Genomic DNA, 15412 nt, shown 5'->3' on the forward strand with positions numbered 1-15412 from the left:
GATCTTTTCAAGACACAACCAGACCATGTCATTCCTTTCATTTCAAACCAGAGATCTCCAGCGAGGTCCTGAGGTGTTGCTGTTTGACAATGATTAGATTCCTACATTTCTTCCAGCACCATGTTGTTCTACAGCATGATCTTAGGCAATTGCCTAATATGTCTTCCCTTAAGGTTTATTAATTGGAAAAAAAAAAAAAACAGAACAAAACAGAACAAACCTTGCCCTGCTTTGAATAGAGAAAGGGAGGAGCCACTAATAAAAGAATGGAAAGGTGCTTTGAACGGAAAAGATACGAAGATGCTAGGTGGGTTATTGATGGGTGCCATTAAGAATGCAGAATATAATTTCCTTTTCTTTGAAAGTTCTCAATACTTTAATGATAAAACTAGTAACTGCTGTATCCTGACACCTTGCTGGAGGGTCTTTTGGGTTTGAGACGCAAGTCGAATTGGTTAATTCCCCAAAACTTTTACACAATGTTCTTAGAAAAAAAACTGTAACATTGGGGCGCCTGGGTGGCTCAGTCGGTTAAGCGTCTGACTTCGGCTCAGGTCATGATCTCGCGGTCCGTGAGTTTGAGCCCCGCGTCGGGCTCTGTGCTGACAGCTCAGAGCCTGGAGCCTGTTTCAGATTCTGTGTCTCCCTCTCTCTGACCCTCCCCTGTTCATGCTCTGTCTCTCCCTGTCTCAAAAATAAATAAAACCTTAAAAAAAAAATTAAAAAAAAAAAGAAAGAAAAAAACTGTAACATTTTGACCTTGAGGTCGCAGACTAGAGCATAAAGAAAGGAATTTCTTCAAAATTACTTACAAAAGAGATGTTTTGTAGATAAATGGTGGTAAAATCAAACCATTTGGTAAGCATTAAAGGCTCTAGGGGTTTGGATAGGTAGTTTTGAGCTACCTGTTGTTCTTGGGAATTTATTTCTGGGGAATATGACCTGTCTGGACCCACAGAGGCTCTCCCTAGTGAATATCAGCTTGATATAGGTCCACCTGGTATCTTCATTTGCTCCCCACCATGTACTCTTCATCCTTGTCTACCTTGCTCCCTCCCCTAGGAGGCTAATCTGTGTAGAGTCACACAAACCGACTCCCTTGCCAATGGTTTCCTGTTGGATTTGGCCAGTGGGAAGCCTTTCTAGGAGCTAGGAGAGAGAAAAAAGTGACGTCAAGTATTTAATCCCTCTTCTCTCTCTGACCGCTGGCCTCAGGCTGGGCACTTCCCTCCATCCAAGGTCGTTACTCCCCCAAAGGTGGCTGCTCAACAAAACTCTCTCCTTCAGGCTTCTGGTAACCACTTCCTTCCCTTCAGGCCAGGGAGGGTGGTTAACAGTTCTGTTGCTACTAAACCCCAGGTTGGTGTATTATTCCTTGTGGTTCCCTTAAACTCCATATAAATGTCAAGTCCATTTAAAAATAAAACCTCCTTGGGACGCCTGGGTGGCTCAGTCCGTTAAGCACCCGACTTTGGCTCAGGTCATGATCTCACAGTTTGTGAGTTCAAGTCCTGCCTCTGGCTCTGTGCTGACAGCTCAGAGCCTGGAGCCTGCTTTGGACTCTGTGTCTCCCTTTCGCTCTCTGCCCCTTCCCCACTCATGCTTTGTCTTTCTCTCTCTCAAAAATAAATAAACAGTAAGAAATTTTTTTTAAATAAATAAATAAATAAACCCTTCTAATTACTTTAATTCAAATGTGTGCTCTGTTTCTTATTGGACTTTCATTTGACATTTCTATGCATTCTCCAAAGCACAAAAATTCAACTTTTGTTCCTGTTTGTTTTCAAATGATTGACAATGCCTTCTCTCCTATCATCTACTGAGCCACATTCAGAGAGCCAAGATACGAGCCAAAAATGATGTAAACTAAGAGATGACATTAAGGGTGGGGGTACCTGGAGATAAAATTGGTCTTTGAAAGGGGGTGAGCATTCAGGTTAGGGTGGAATTCAAAGATTAAGGTCAATATATTCTAAAAATAAAATGGTTACATTTTGGAGAGATCTAGTTTGAGGTAGCATATAAAAATTCACATCCTTACTTTGTTTTCCATATTTTAGAGACGTGGTATAGAATTGTCATTACAGTATGAAGTTTGGAGTCCATCTTCCTAGTTACATTGTCACTTACAAGCTATTTGATTTTGTCACTTACAAGCTATTTTGTCACTTACAAGCTATTTGACACTGGACACATTATTTAACTTTACTGCCTCAGACTCCTTATCCATTAAGTGAGCATAATATTACTCTTTACTTTTTTTTAAGATTTTGTCAAGATTAAAGGAGTTAGTATATGGAAGTGCTTAGAATATTGCCCAACCCACAGTAAGTGCTCGGTAAATATTAACCATTACTATTTGAAGCCAGAATAAATGCTAGAGTTTACTGGGATTAACTCATGAGACAAAGAAATAAAGGCATAGAGATCAAATTGCTTGGCCAAGGTCACAAAGCAAGGATCAATTTCAGGTTTGTTCAGTGATTTATTTGTGTAACAAATATTTATCTCACCAGTATGCAGCGAAAGTTCTGTTAATTTGGCCGACTCTATAAAAATGGTTACAGCCACAACAAGAACGAATCAAACAAACAGCAATAACAACAAACACAACCACAAAACAAAGGCTTGGCTCCCACCTGTTCAGCTGTCTCTCCCCCTTATCATGCCACTCCTGGGGCTGCCTCACTGCCCACTTTGGATTTTATTATTTTTTTTTCAACATTTATTTATTTTTGGGACAGAGAGAGACAGAGCATGAACGGGGGAGGGGCACAGAATCGGAAACAGGCTCCAGGCTCTGAGCCATCAGCCCAGAGCCTGACGCGGGGCTCGAACTCACGGACCGCGAGATCGTGACCTGGCTGAAGTCGGACGCTTAACCGACTGCGCCACCCAGGCGCCCCATGGATTTTAATCAGTTCCTTGTCTAACATCCTTTGGAGAATCTACCTATATCACGTGCGGGGCTTAGGACAGTACGTTTGGTGCTTAGATCTTGGTTTTTGGCAGATATGCAAAAATGAAAAGGAGCAAGATATCTCCCCAGAGACTCCACAGCTGCGCATGTGAAAGAGCACAAGTCTCTCCAACTAAGATCTAGCAAAAAAAAAAAAGACAAAAAAAAATTAAAAATCCTCAAAGTAATTTATGCTCTAAGATTTCCCCCCAGGTCTGCATTTTCTGAAAGTCTCAGATGGTATGCTGTGTGTGTGTGTGTGTGTGTGTGTGTGTGTGTGTGTGCGTGCGCGCGCGCTAATTTCATCCTCCTTGGTCAAACCACCTACTTTGGGGAGCACAGAAGTCCTGTTGGCTGGAGACTTGTCTCTGCCACTGGGGAGAGCAACATCTTGGTAAATCCTCATTTAACTGTGAAGACAGCTGTAAGCCCTTTACATTCATAAGTGAAATTAAATTGCAGAATTCTGTAGGGTTTGATGCTACCCCAAGATTCCCCAAGTGCAAAGCTAATCCTTGAGTTTAAAAGTAGCAAATCTAAACGCTCCATTCCGGATAGATGATTCCCCTGCCTGCCATAGAGAAGGGTAGCAAGAGACTTAATCAAATAATAAAACAAAACAAAATCCATAGATAAGTACGGTTGGGTCAGCATAGGACTGGAGGAAGTGCACAACTGAAGTAATCTTCCAGGGAATTTGCGTTTGAAACAATACTTTAGAAGATTAAAAAGGATTAAATGTTTTAACATTTTAAATTTGCAGTTAATAATCTTAATTAAAAAAAAAACTGTTTAGCTTTGGGGAGGGAAGTTAGTATGTTTTTCATGATCTGACTGGAGGTCAAAAGTCGGGTGTCAGTTCACTGGGCTAGCACTGTCGACTGGAGGTTTTGGTCCGCTGATTCTTCGTGTGCCTCAGTTTTTCCATTGCTGGAAATAATGCATAATCTGTGTGTGATCTGCTCTTCACACAAGCACACCAGTTTCTTTACATAGCGGCAGTTTGGGATTATTAACATTCAATTTGGTTATGACAATGAAGTTGGTATTTTAGAAACGCAACTATTGAGACGAATGGAGGATACCAACCATCCTTTCCTATTACTGGAAAAGACATTTAAAATTGTTTGCAGGTGGGGCACCTGAACTGGCTCAGTTGGTAGACTGTGCGACTCTTAATCTCCGTGTCGCGACATCAAGCCCTGCATTGGGCATAGAGAATACTTTTGAAAAAAAGAGATAAATGAAAATGAAATTGTTTTGGGGGGAGGAATGCTGTTTGGAATACAAAACACTTTCTCCACATGCTCAGTAAGAAATGACAACAGTGAACAATTGAGCTTTAAGTCAGGGCATCCGGGGTGGTTCAGTGCTTTCAGGTCAGGTCATGGATTTCAGAGTTTGTGAAGTCGAGCCCCTCCCCACCCCTCCGTGTTGGGCTCTGAGCTGACAGTAAGGAGCCTGCTGCTTTGGATTCTCTGTCTCCCTCTCTCTGCCCCTCCCCTGCTCACTCTCTCTCTCTCTCTCTCTCAAAATAAATAAATAAACATTAAAAAAAATTTGAGCTTTAAGTTGACTTTTAGATGAGCGGATCTGTATTACTTGAGCACATGTCATGAGTCCTCTTGAAAATAAAATAGCACCCTGTGCAATTTGTTCTGTCATATGGTCCGTAAAGGAATCACCAGGTGTTGCCACGAACCCCTGAAATTTACACGTAATATTAACTCATACACAAAAATTGTCTTTAAATGTGGAAATGTGAAGATCCTCAGGTGTTACAGCGTAAACCTCTGCCTTTTCACTGAAGTGAGGACCCGTTATCCTCACTGTCCCAACCCCCCCGCGCGCCCGGCCCCATTCCCTTGATGCTTCTCTGAATATCATTACTTTTGGGTGGATCCATGGTTCTTAAAGCCACAGGGATTAAGGTCAGATTTCCCCCTCCACCAGACTCCCCTCTTTCTCTCCTACCCCTTCAGGGATGAGATCAGAAATGCTGACCTCACTTCAAAGGTCAAATGTAGGTTTCTTTTCTGATAGACTTGCATTTTTCTAGCAAGGTTAAATGTCTGTTGTTCACCCTACATTAGGTTGTTAAGGATTCTTTCAAATACATTTTATGGTTTTACTGACAGGCTAGTCAGACTGCACACACTTGGTCTAGATACTTGAAGATGCATCTCAAGTTTCAGGAATTAGCTATTCCTGGAAAATTGAATTTCTTTTTTAGGAGATTGTACTGCATCATATTTCTGATTTGACTTTTTTTTATATTATATTAGTATCAAAAACGACAAGAAAATTGTTTCAGGAGGAATCGCTTAGATAAAGTACTAATACATCTCTGTTAAGCATCTTTTGTTTTGTTTACTCCTGAAGATTTTCAACATAGGCTGACTTTCATTAGCTTTGAGTTAGTTTTTAATTAAACATAGCGAGATTGAGAGCAAGCAAAGGATCTCTGGATAAAATCACCTTGTCCTCAATTAATATGAGGGGCTTTTTACATTGGGACTTTTTAATTTATTACTTTCTCTCTCTCTCTCTCCTTGTTTTAAGGTTTCATTTATTATTTTTTTTAAGGCTTATTTATTTTGAGAGAGAGACAGAGACAGAGCGCCAGTGGGGTAGGAGCAGAGAGAGAGGGAGACACAGAATCCGAAGCAGGCTCCAGGCTCTGAGCTGTCAGCACGGAGCCCGACACTGGGCTCAAACCCACAGACAGCAAGATCATGACCTGAGCCGGAGTCGGACACTTAACCGACTGAGCCACGAGGTGCCCCAAGGTTTTATTTATTTTTAAGTAAACTCTACACATGGGGCTCGAATTGATGATCTCGAGATCGAGAGTCACATGCTCTACCGACTGAGCCAGCCAGGTGCCCCAACTTTCTCTTTTATTCTATTAATTTTGGTCTCATGATTTTGAATGTCACCTGCTCCAGTTGGAGTTCTCCATAAAACTCACTGGGGCCCCTGGGTGGCTAAGTGTCTGACTTCGGCTCAGGTCATGTGGTTTGTGAGTTCCAGCCCCATGTCAGGACTCTCTGCTGTCAGCACAGAGCCTGCTTCAGAGCCTCGGTCTCCCTCTCTTTCTGCCCTTCCCCTGCTCTTTCTATCTCAAATATAAACAAACATTAAAAAAACCTCACTGTTATAAAGAAATCAAGACATGAAATTAAAAGCTGTTTCATCATTAGGAAATCTGGGTGAGGTCTACACAAGGCCCCAGTTATGAGCGATTCGCCTGTGTGGTAGGCAGAACAGTGGCTCCCCAAAATGCCCACAACCTAATCCGCAGAATCTGCGAATGTTAACTTATATGGCAAAGGGGATTTTGCAAATGTGATTAAGTAAAAGATCTTGAGACGGAGAGATTATCCTGGAGGCCATAAATATCATCATCATAAGTGTTCTTGTGAGAGGGAAGCAGAGGGAAATTTGCCCATGGAACAGGAGAAGGTGATGCGATAAAGGAAGCAGACTCTGAGGATGAAGGAAGGGGCCACAAACCAAATATAGGCAGCTACTAAAAATAGAAAAAGGTAAAGAAACGGATTCTCCACTCAGAGTCTCCAGAAGGAGCCAACTATGTCAAATGTTGATGTTAGCCCTGTGAAACTGATTTTGAACTTCTGACCTCCAGAACTGCATTGTGTTAAGCCACTAAGTGTATGGTAATCTGTTACAGGATCAGTAGAAAACAAATATTGCTGGCGTTAAGCATTTGCATTTGTATTTATACAAATAATTTTGAACTCTTATTTTAGATTCTTATCCACACTGATTATATCCACAATGACAATCATTACAAAAAATTAAACGGATATTTGGCTCTAGAGTTCTGAATCTTGGCTTTAGTACGAATCATGATATGATATACATAGAGCCATCTATGATAAGATTCCTATATTTTAATCTTATTTAACTTCAAGGAGCAAACTAGTGTGGATGTCAACTGTTTCACTTTGATCTTTTACGGCAGAGAGTACTCAACATCCTAAAAATAACAGTATGTGGAGGGGACTGTTTTTCCCAGTGAGATGCTCTGAAAAAATTTCAATCTGTAAATTTCATTGAGACGTTTAGAAAGTTACCAACAACACAGCAGGCGCTTCTGTGTCTGAGTTTCTGCCTAACTCTGCCTGGGGTCTTGTCTGGGGTGTATGTTAAGCTGTTTATTGACACATATAATCAAGATCTCAGGAATCTGGTCACTAGGAACTTGAACCCGATGTTTATCTATGTGCTGTAGTCTCCATGGAGCAACCTTCCAGTAGACGACCAAGGCAGACACTTCTCCCATTTCCTGTCCCATTTCCATACCAGCAAAGGTGCTGTTTGCCTCTCCGGTAGCCTCTCCAGAACCCTCAGTCCAGAAGAGTGGCATCAACCCTTTCCTACACACAGCATCTTCCTCTTCACGGCCATCACCATCTCTACCCTCATCACGAACGTCTGCATTGCTAGTATTTGTGGCACACCTAACAGTTAACAAAGAGCTTTCATTTGCATGATCTCCTCGGGATGAAAACGAGCACCCTTTGGAGCCAGGTGAAGCTTCTGGGCACTTTATCTTGCAAGGGTTTTACAGAGGAACCAAGGCAACATTATCCTCCCTGCACACTGCCCCAGCACGCTGTGCCTTACATAAGGAGTGCTTGATCGATATGGAGCTACCATTTGTGAATGAGGCTACTACATCTCAGAGAAATTCCGTACATTTCCCCGGTGTCAAAGCGGCAGAGAGGGAATTGCAGACCCTAGAACTCAGGTCCCCTCATCTACTAATTACATGAGGGACAAAAAATATATGTAGTGCCAGGTGTAAGCCCCTGGAAATGGTCGTCTCGGTTGAATAAGAGTTAGGGAGAGGATCAAAAGGAAGTGAGTCATCAGAAGGTACACACTCACTGGCCTTATCTCACCATATGTAAAGAAGAAAGAAGAAAGAAATTAAAATTGATGATATGCCAGCTTTAAACAAAATCAACATCATAATATTGTCACTGGATGTCGACCATTTGTTGTGGAAAAAGAGGAGGGGACTATAGGTCATTTGTACTTTCTTTGTCCATTATTTTTCTCAGTGGGAAGCAGGAGTTAAGATTTCCTATCCTTTGTGAAACTAAAGACAGTTTCCCTTCTAGACCTTAGTTTTCCTCACCAGTGTTTTACACAGCTAACCCATCTCAGGTTGATACATATGTAAATTCACACAATTGTTCCTATTTGTAAAGGGAAAAGCTACTGTCAATAAAATGTGGCGAGTGCTCTTTTAAAGTCCTCAAGCATTCACAGCAAATGTGTTTAAACTGCTAAGGACCAAGGAAGGCATCTTGCTCCCTGTTGGAGACCCAATTCTACCTGGGTCATTGGGAAGCCAATAATCAGTTGGAATACAGAGGATGGAATTTAGGGCATTATATAGGAGGTTCCCTTGTTTCTACCAAAGATCTTAACTCAGATTGATTTGGGTTGATAAAGTTCCACAGTTCTAGGTGAAAGTGTTCATTGGATTGCTACCTCAACAACCCAATGAGGTAGAAATTATTTGTGTATTTATTTTTGTTTGTTTTTTAGTTTATTTATTTTTATTTATTTTGAGAGAAAGAGGCAGAGGGAGAAAGAGAGAAAGAATCCAAGCAGGCTCAATGCAGAGCCTGACAGGGGGCTCAATCTCACAACCCTGGAATCAAGAACTGAACTGAAATTAAGAGTCGGACCCTCAACCAACTGAGCCCCTCAACCCCACATCCCTGAAGCTAACAAACTTAATAAAGCAGTATCACTTAAAGTTAAGAGTTGGGGCTTAAGTTTCATTGCCTTGAGTTCCAGTCCTGCTACAACCATTAACTAGCTGTGTAACCTTGGAAAGAAAGTTGACTCTCTGATCTTCAGTATCTTTATCAGTAAAATAGGGATGGGATTTGGACTAGACTTACTGCATTAGGTTATTCTGTGGATTAATGTTAGACCATAAATATTTAATCAATTATTATCATTAAAGCACTTGAGGTAGTAAATTTTTAGATATGGGGTTCAAAGTTCAAGCCCTTCTCATTGTACCATGGTGCCTTTTGAATGATCTTCACAAAGACCACAATTTCTTATAGTGAGATGTCTAGGGTTAGAACTTTAAAATGATCTTTCTGGTTGATTTAAATCTGCTTCTGGAGCAAGTTGCCCATCTGCAGTTGGGACACCTGTTATGTCTTAAATTGAGTGCTCTCAATGGCTACAAGAATATGAGGTGGAGACCGTCAGCCTCACATAATTTCAGGTTGCAGGACATGAAATGGATATCAGGAGATACAAATCGAGTTGGACAAGAGAGAATTTGTCTCTTTAGAAGTCAGCTTCAAAGGAGACTAGCTAAATGTAATTCTGTTACACACACATACACACACACACACACACACACACACACACAGTTAGTATATACTGTGTGGAAAACACAGTGCGGTGAGGAATATGAAGACTTCCATAGGTTGAAGTCCATGCTATTCTACGGGTTACTGTGGCAGGAGAGCTAGTCACACACCCAGCCTAAATCAAGGCACACTGGGCCATAGATCTGACAACATGCTCTAAGAATGAGGAAAAGGGAGATTAATAACAGCGACCAGAGGGGGCTCCTGGCTGGCTCAGTTGGTTGAGCATCCGACTCTTGATTTGGTTCAGGTCATGATCCCAGAGTCATGGAATCGAGCCTCACATGAACTTTTCCACACTGAGCGTGGAATCTGCTTAAGATTCTCAATCTCTCTCTCTCTCTCCACCCCCCCCCCCCCCCCCCCCCCCCTTGTGATCTTTGTCAAAAAAAAAAAAGTAAAAAAAAAAAAAAAAGAATAACAGAGATCAGTGGAGGGTAGAGGAAATTGTTAAGACTTCTTGGAAAAAAGAAAGGAAATAGTGCGTTCCTACAATCAGTTAGGCACCATAATAGTTGGTTTTGAAGTTGGGTTTTGAAGGAAAGACAAAATTTGATAGTTGGATATAGAAGGAATTGAGAGCTAGCTTGAGAGAAATAGACCAAAAAAAATATGTCTGGGGTGCAGAGAGCAGTTATGATTTATATGGTGCTTTGTTGGTCATCATCCTGGGTGAATCCACATTCTCACGGGAACTTTCAATTACAGTCAGTTTCAAGATTTGCCTTCTTGCCGTGATATATTTCAAAATTTCATCATACGTAATGTTCAAATCATTTCACAATTTTCCTTTTAATATGCTTCTAATACTTTAGAAACCAGGAAAAGTTACTTTTTAAGGAAATACTATATAATACCAAAATTAATTTTAAAGCCAGGAAATTGTTTCTATAAATATGGTTTTAAAATCAGCACGTGGCTTTGAAAAGTTGTAAGAAATATTGCCTGGATCTAGTTTTTTAAAAAAAATATTGTCCAAAACAATTTCCCCTTTTCAGCTGGCCTCCTTTATTAAATCATACTAATTTTTAGGAGCGGTTTTTTTTTTCCCCCAATCTGTCTCCAGTTACTAAGAAACATTTCTCAATTGGTTTTTGAAAATAGGAATTTCAATTCTGATTGTCAACAAACTGGATTTTATTTATTGGTTAAATTAAACCTAATTAGGTAGGTATTCTTTGTCCAGTTTTACAGATGTGAAAACCAAAACACACAGAGTTTCAGAGACTTTTCAAAGCAGTTGAACACTGTGGATGAGAGCAGGGTGTGAATTTGGCTGCCTTGAGACCCAATCTTGGCTCCTTCACAAAGTAGTTAAATGACCTTGGTCAAGTAGCTGAATCTCTCTCTCCTAGCCATTTAAGCTTACTAGGATTTAGTTACCTAAGGTTTTGTTGTTGTTGTTGTTGTTGTTTAGAGCAGTTAGGCAGAGGGTCTCCACATTTGAATTTGTTACGTCGGGGATGGTGAGATGTATTAACTCAATTATTCCTCCTCTTCAACGAATCTTTAAGAACTTCCCATAAGTCAAGTATTATATCAGCAGAGAAAAGAAGATAAAAAAGATATCTTTAGAAACTTTCAAAGTTTCCACACAAATTAATATCAAGGCAGCCAAAAAGTAAGTAATGGGCCAACTTGTTTTCCAATTAATCTTGTGTGGACCCCACAATGCTCCAGTTTCTCTTGAGCTCCTCAAGAGCTATTTGGTTTCTTTTTTTTTTTTTTAAATTTTTTTTCAACGTTTATTTATTTTTGGGACAGAGAGAGACAGAGCATGAACCGGGGGAGGGGCAGAGAGAGAGGGAGACACAGAATCGGAAACAGGCTCCAGGCTCTGAGCCATCAGCCCAGAGCCTGACGCGGGGCTCGAACTCACGGACCGCGAAATCGTGACCTGGCTGAAGTCAGACGCTTAACCGACTGCGCCACCCAGGCGCCCTGAGAGCTATTTGGTTTCTAAAGCACTTGGATACTCTGTCAAAACTGCTATTTTGAAATTTATCTTTGCTGCTCTCATGAGAAAAATATACAGAAATCCCCGAAGTGTGTTTATTCCAACTTGCTATCGTTTATGGGACATTCTTCAGGGCTTCAGGTAAGCCAGTATCTCTCTAGTGAAGAGCTCCAGCTTTGGCCACTCACGATTTACTTTTACTATCGTAACTAGTTTAAAAAGTCAATATCCTCATGTTACATCTATAAGCAGAACTGTCAAATTCAGAAATTTCAAAAAACACTCTATATACCTTTGACCTACTCAATTAGTTTTGACTTTTTTTTTTTTTTTAACGTTTATTTATTTTTTTGGGACAGAGAGAGACAGAGCATGAACGGGGGAGGGGCAGAGAGAGAGGGAGACACAGAATCGGAAACAGGCTCCAGGCTCTGAGCCATCAGCCCAGAGCCCGACGCGGGGCTCGAACTCACGGACCGCGAGATCGTGACCTGGCTGAAGTCGGATGCTTAACCGACTGCGCCACCCAGGCGCCCCAGTTTTGACTTTATTTAATTGATTTGCTTTGCTCTCTAGCCTCCTACCTTCCCTGGGTCATTTTTCTTCCTTGACTCTTGGAGGGTGAAGGTCAAACAGAGCAGTCTAGAGTAGTCTCATCCTGGGGAATTAGCTCCTGGACAGGGTCTGGCACACTGAGATCGCAGAACTTACCTGCAAACCGATGCCGCTTTTCAGAGCCGCATTGCTATGAAGTCCTGCAGAGAGAACACAAGGTTGTGTTACTGTAAATACAGGACGTGTGTTAACAGTTTTATTTATAATGTTTACTTATTTTTGAGAGAGAGAGTGAGCAGGGAGGGGCAGAGAGAGAAGGAGAGAGAGAATCTCAAGCAGGTTCTACACTGTCAGCACAGAGCCCAATGCAGGGCTCGAACTCAGGAACCGTGAGATCATGGCCTGAGTGGAAATCAAGAGTCAGACGCTTAACCGACTGAGCCACCCAGGCGCCCCCAACAGTTTTATTTAAAACTTTTTTTAATGTTTATTTATTTTTGAGACAGAGTGAGATGGAGCACGAGTGGGGGAGGGGCAGAGAGAGAGGGAGACACAGAATCCGAAAGAGGCTCCAGGTTCTGAGCTGTCGGCACAGAACCCAATGCGGGGGGCTCCAACCCACAAACCGCAAGATCATGACCTGAGTGGAAGGAAGCCCGACTGACACTCAACCAACTGAGCCACCCAGGCGCCCCAGGCAACAGTTTTATTTTAAAAGAGTATATTTTATCACTTCTAAAAGGAATACATTTTTCCTGTTTTTCTTAGTTGGTACATACTAGCAAATCTATGCCTATGCATATTGTTTCGTATTATAAATTTGAACCTGAACATTCTCCTCCAAGCTACCCTGCACTTAATTTGTACATATCTTTGTCAGGGGAGACAAGCTTCTGCTTCAGACTGTCAGGTCCTTGCGGGCAGATGCATCAAAATCCAGTCAGGGGACAGAAAGCATTCCAATTTTTACAAGCAGAATTTAATGTAACAAATAGTTAACTGGATGTAAAGATGTTAACAGCTGAAGGCGGGGACAGAGAATTCTAAACTGTCACAGATGTAGCAACTGCAGAAAGCAGCTTCCGCCCCTAGGCTAGAGAGTACAAAGGGAAGAAGTTGGAATTATTAACACTCAGAAACTCCGAGGTGATCCCTCATGAAGCTGAAGGTCAGAACCCAGAAAGCACCTGCTAACTGGTGCTGGGGTCTCTGAGATGGGGTGGGAAATGAGGTTGGTTCTTCAAAGGCTGGGAAAACTTCCAACTGGGTTCATTTGCTGCTACAGGAAGACACTGCCAGGTGAAGAAGTTTTGCCTGCATGATGCTTCCAGGAATCACAAGCGGAAAGGGAACCCCTGAAGGAACAAGCAGAAAGAAGCAAATCCCTTTTCTTTTTTCCACCCTTGCTAACCGCCACCAGAGCCCCATATTACCAGGACCCAGTATATAACCAGCGGGCAAAGCCGAAACGCGGTTTGCAAAGTCCCAGCTCTGGCGTCACGGAGTTGGAAAGGGCACGCTTGGAGATGAGAGACAATAGGTTAATAGTTGGTGCAGTGGGGAACATATCTTACCGTCAGCACCTGGCATAGTTCCTACATTACCATATTGAATAAATGCTTGTAGGATGAAGTTGTGCAGATAGATTTAAAAAATGTGATTAAATTTTTTTTTCAATGTTTATTTATTTTTGAGAGACAGAGCACAAGCAGGGAAGGGGCAGAAAGAGAAGGAGACACAGAATCCAAAGCAGGCTCCAGGCGCTGAGCCTTCAGCACAGAGCCTGACGTGGGGCTCGAACTCACGAACTGTGAGATCATGGCCTGAGCCGAAGTCGGATGCTTAACAGACTGAGCCACCGAGGAGCTCCTAAAAAAAAAATGTGATTTTAATAGCTTAACATCTTAATTCCTCAGCCTTCATGTAGGAAAAGAAGTTGATAGACCACTTCCACGGTAGAAGGTGAAATCCCAATGATTACAGTCTACAAAGAGAGAAACAGAATCAAATAGTCCCTCATTAAGAAGTTAGTGGGAATTGGGAGTGGTGGGAGTAGAATGAAGGGCAAAGTAAGTAGCCAGAGGGGAGGGGGAGATCAAAAAGACCCAGAGTCAAAACCAAGCAAACCGAAAGACTAGTCTGGATGGCAAAGACACCCAGTGAGAAATTCCTGGTAGAGAGACAGTAGAAACACTTTTAGAAATAATCAATATTTAAATTCAATGAAGTAAGGTAAGCGCAAACCTTCAAGGCATTAGTATTTGCTCTCGTGCCGTGCAGGGGACACCTGGAGTGTTTGCAAATAAAAGGGGCAGTGTGCTTTTACACTGAGATGATCCTCAAAGTAAACCAGGTCTCTGCGAGCTGGCCTTTTAAGTTAGACACAACTAAGAGCAACAATGCCTGTCTCCCTTCTACACATTCTAAAGCCACTGACTAAAAGTCCTCAGAGAATAGGGGTGTGAATCTGTCACAGGACATGCGAGGAGGCTGCGGAAAATTTCATGAACTCTCTAGGACCAGAGGGAACCCTAGCTCAAGTCCTGGTATCAGTTGTTTTGTTAGAATGCACACCATTTAGGGGCACCTGGGTGGCTCAGTCGATTGAGCGTCTGCCTCTTGATTTAGGCTCAGGTCATGTCTGCCTCTTGATTTAGGCTCAGGTCATGGCCTCCGGGGCTCTTGGGTTCAAGCCCCACATTGGCATCTGCTCCCATGCGGAGCCTGCTTGGGATTCTCCCTCTCCTCTCTCTCTCTGCCCCTCCCCTGCTGGGGCTCTGTCTCCTTCAAAATAAATAAACAAAAAAGAATGCACGCTATTTAGTGCCATTTTTATAAGTATTTGGCTTGAATGGCTCCATTTTTAGGCAAAGTGTGAGTTCACTAAATTGATGCATCATTTGAACATCTTCACAAACTCCATTCTGCAAGGTGTAGATCTAAGCCTGCGTACGTATAAAACCTATCGGAACAGGGGCACCTGGGTGGCTCAGTAGGTTAAGCGCCCGACTTCGGCTCAGGTCATGAACTCACAGTTTGGGGTCCGAGCCCCACATCTGGCTCTGTGCTGACAGCTCAGAGCCTGGAGCCTGATTTGGATTCTGTGTCTCCCTCTCTCTGTACTCCTCCCCCATTCTCTCTCTCTCTCTCTCTTAAAAAATAAACATAAAATTTTTTTTAAAAAGCTATCAGAATAAAATTCAGAATAAAGCCTACCTCCCCTATATAAAATAGTGGGCATAAAAATACCTCAGGGGACGCCTGGGTGGCTCAGTCAGTTGAGTCTCCAACGCTTGGTTTCTGCTCAGGTCATGATCATACGGTTCGTGAGTTTGGGCCCTGCTGCGGGCTCCATGCTGACAGTGCAGAGCCTGCTTGGGATTCTCTCTCCCCCCTCTCTTTCTGTCCCTCTCTCGATCACGCTCACATGCTCCCTCTCTCAAAATAAACAAACTTAAAAAAAAAAATACCTATGACGTATGAAGCATCGTGGGAAAGCATGGT

The sequence above is a fragment of the Herpailurus yagouaroundi genome, unplaced genomic scaffold (assembly GCF_014898765.1).
Source record: "Herpailurus yagouaroundi ecotype Mexico unplaced genomic scaffold, PumYag 199, whole genome shotgun sequence".
Classification (NCBI taxonomy): domain Eukaryota; kingdom Metazoa; phylum Chordata; class Mammalia; order Carnivora; family Felidae; genus Herpailurus; species Herpailurus yagouaroundi.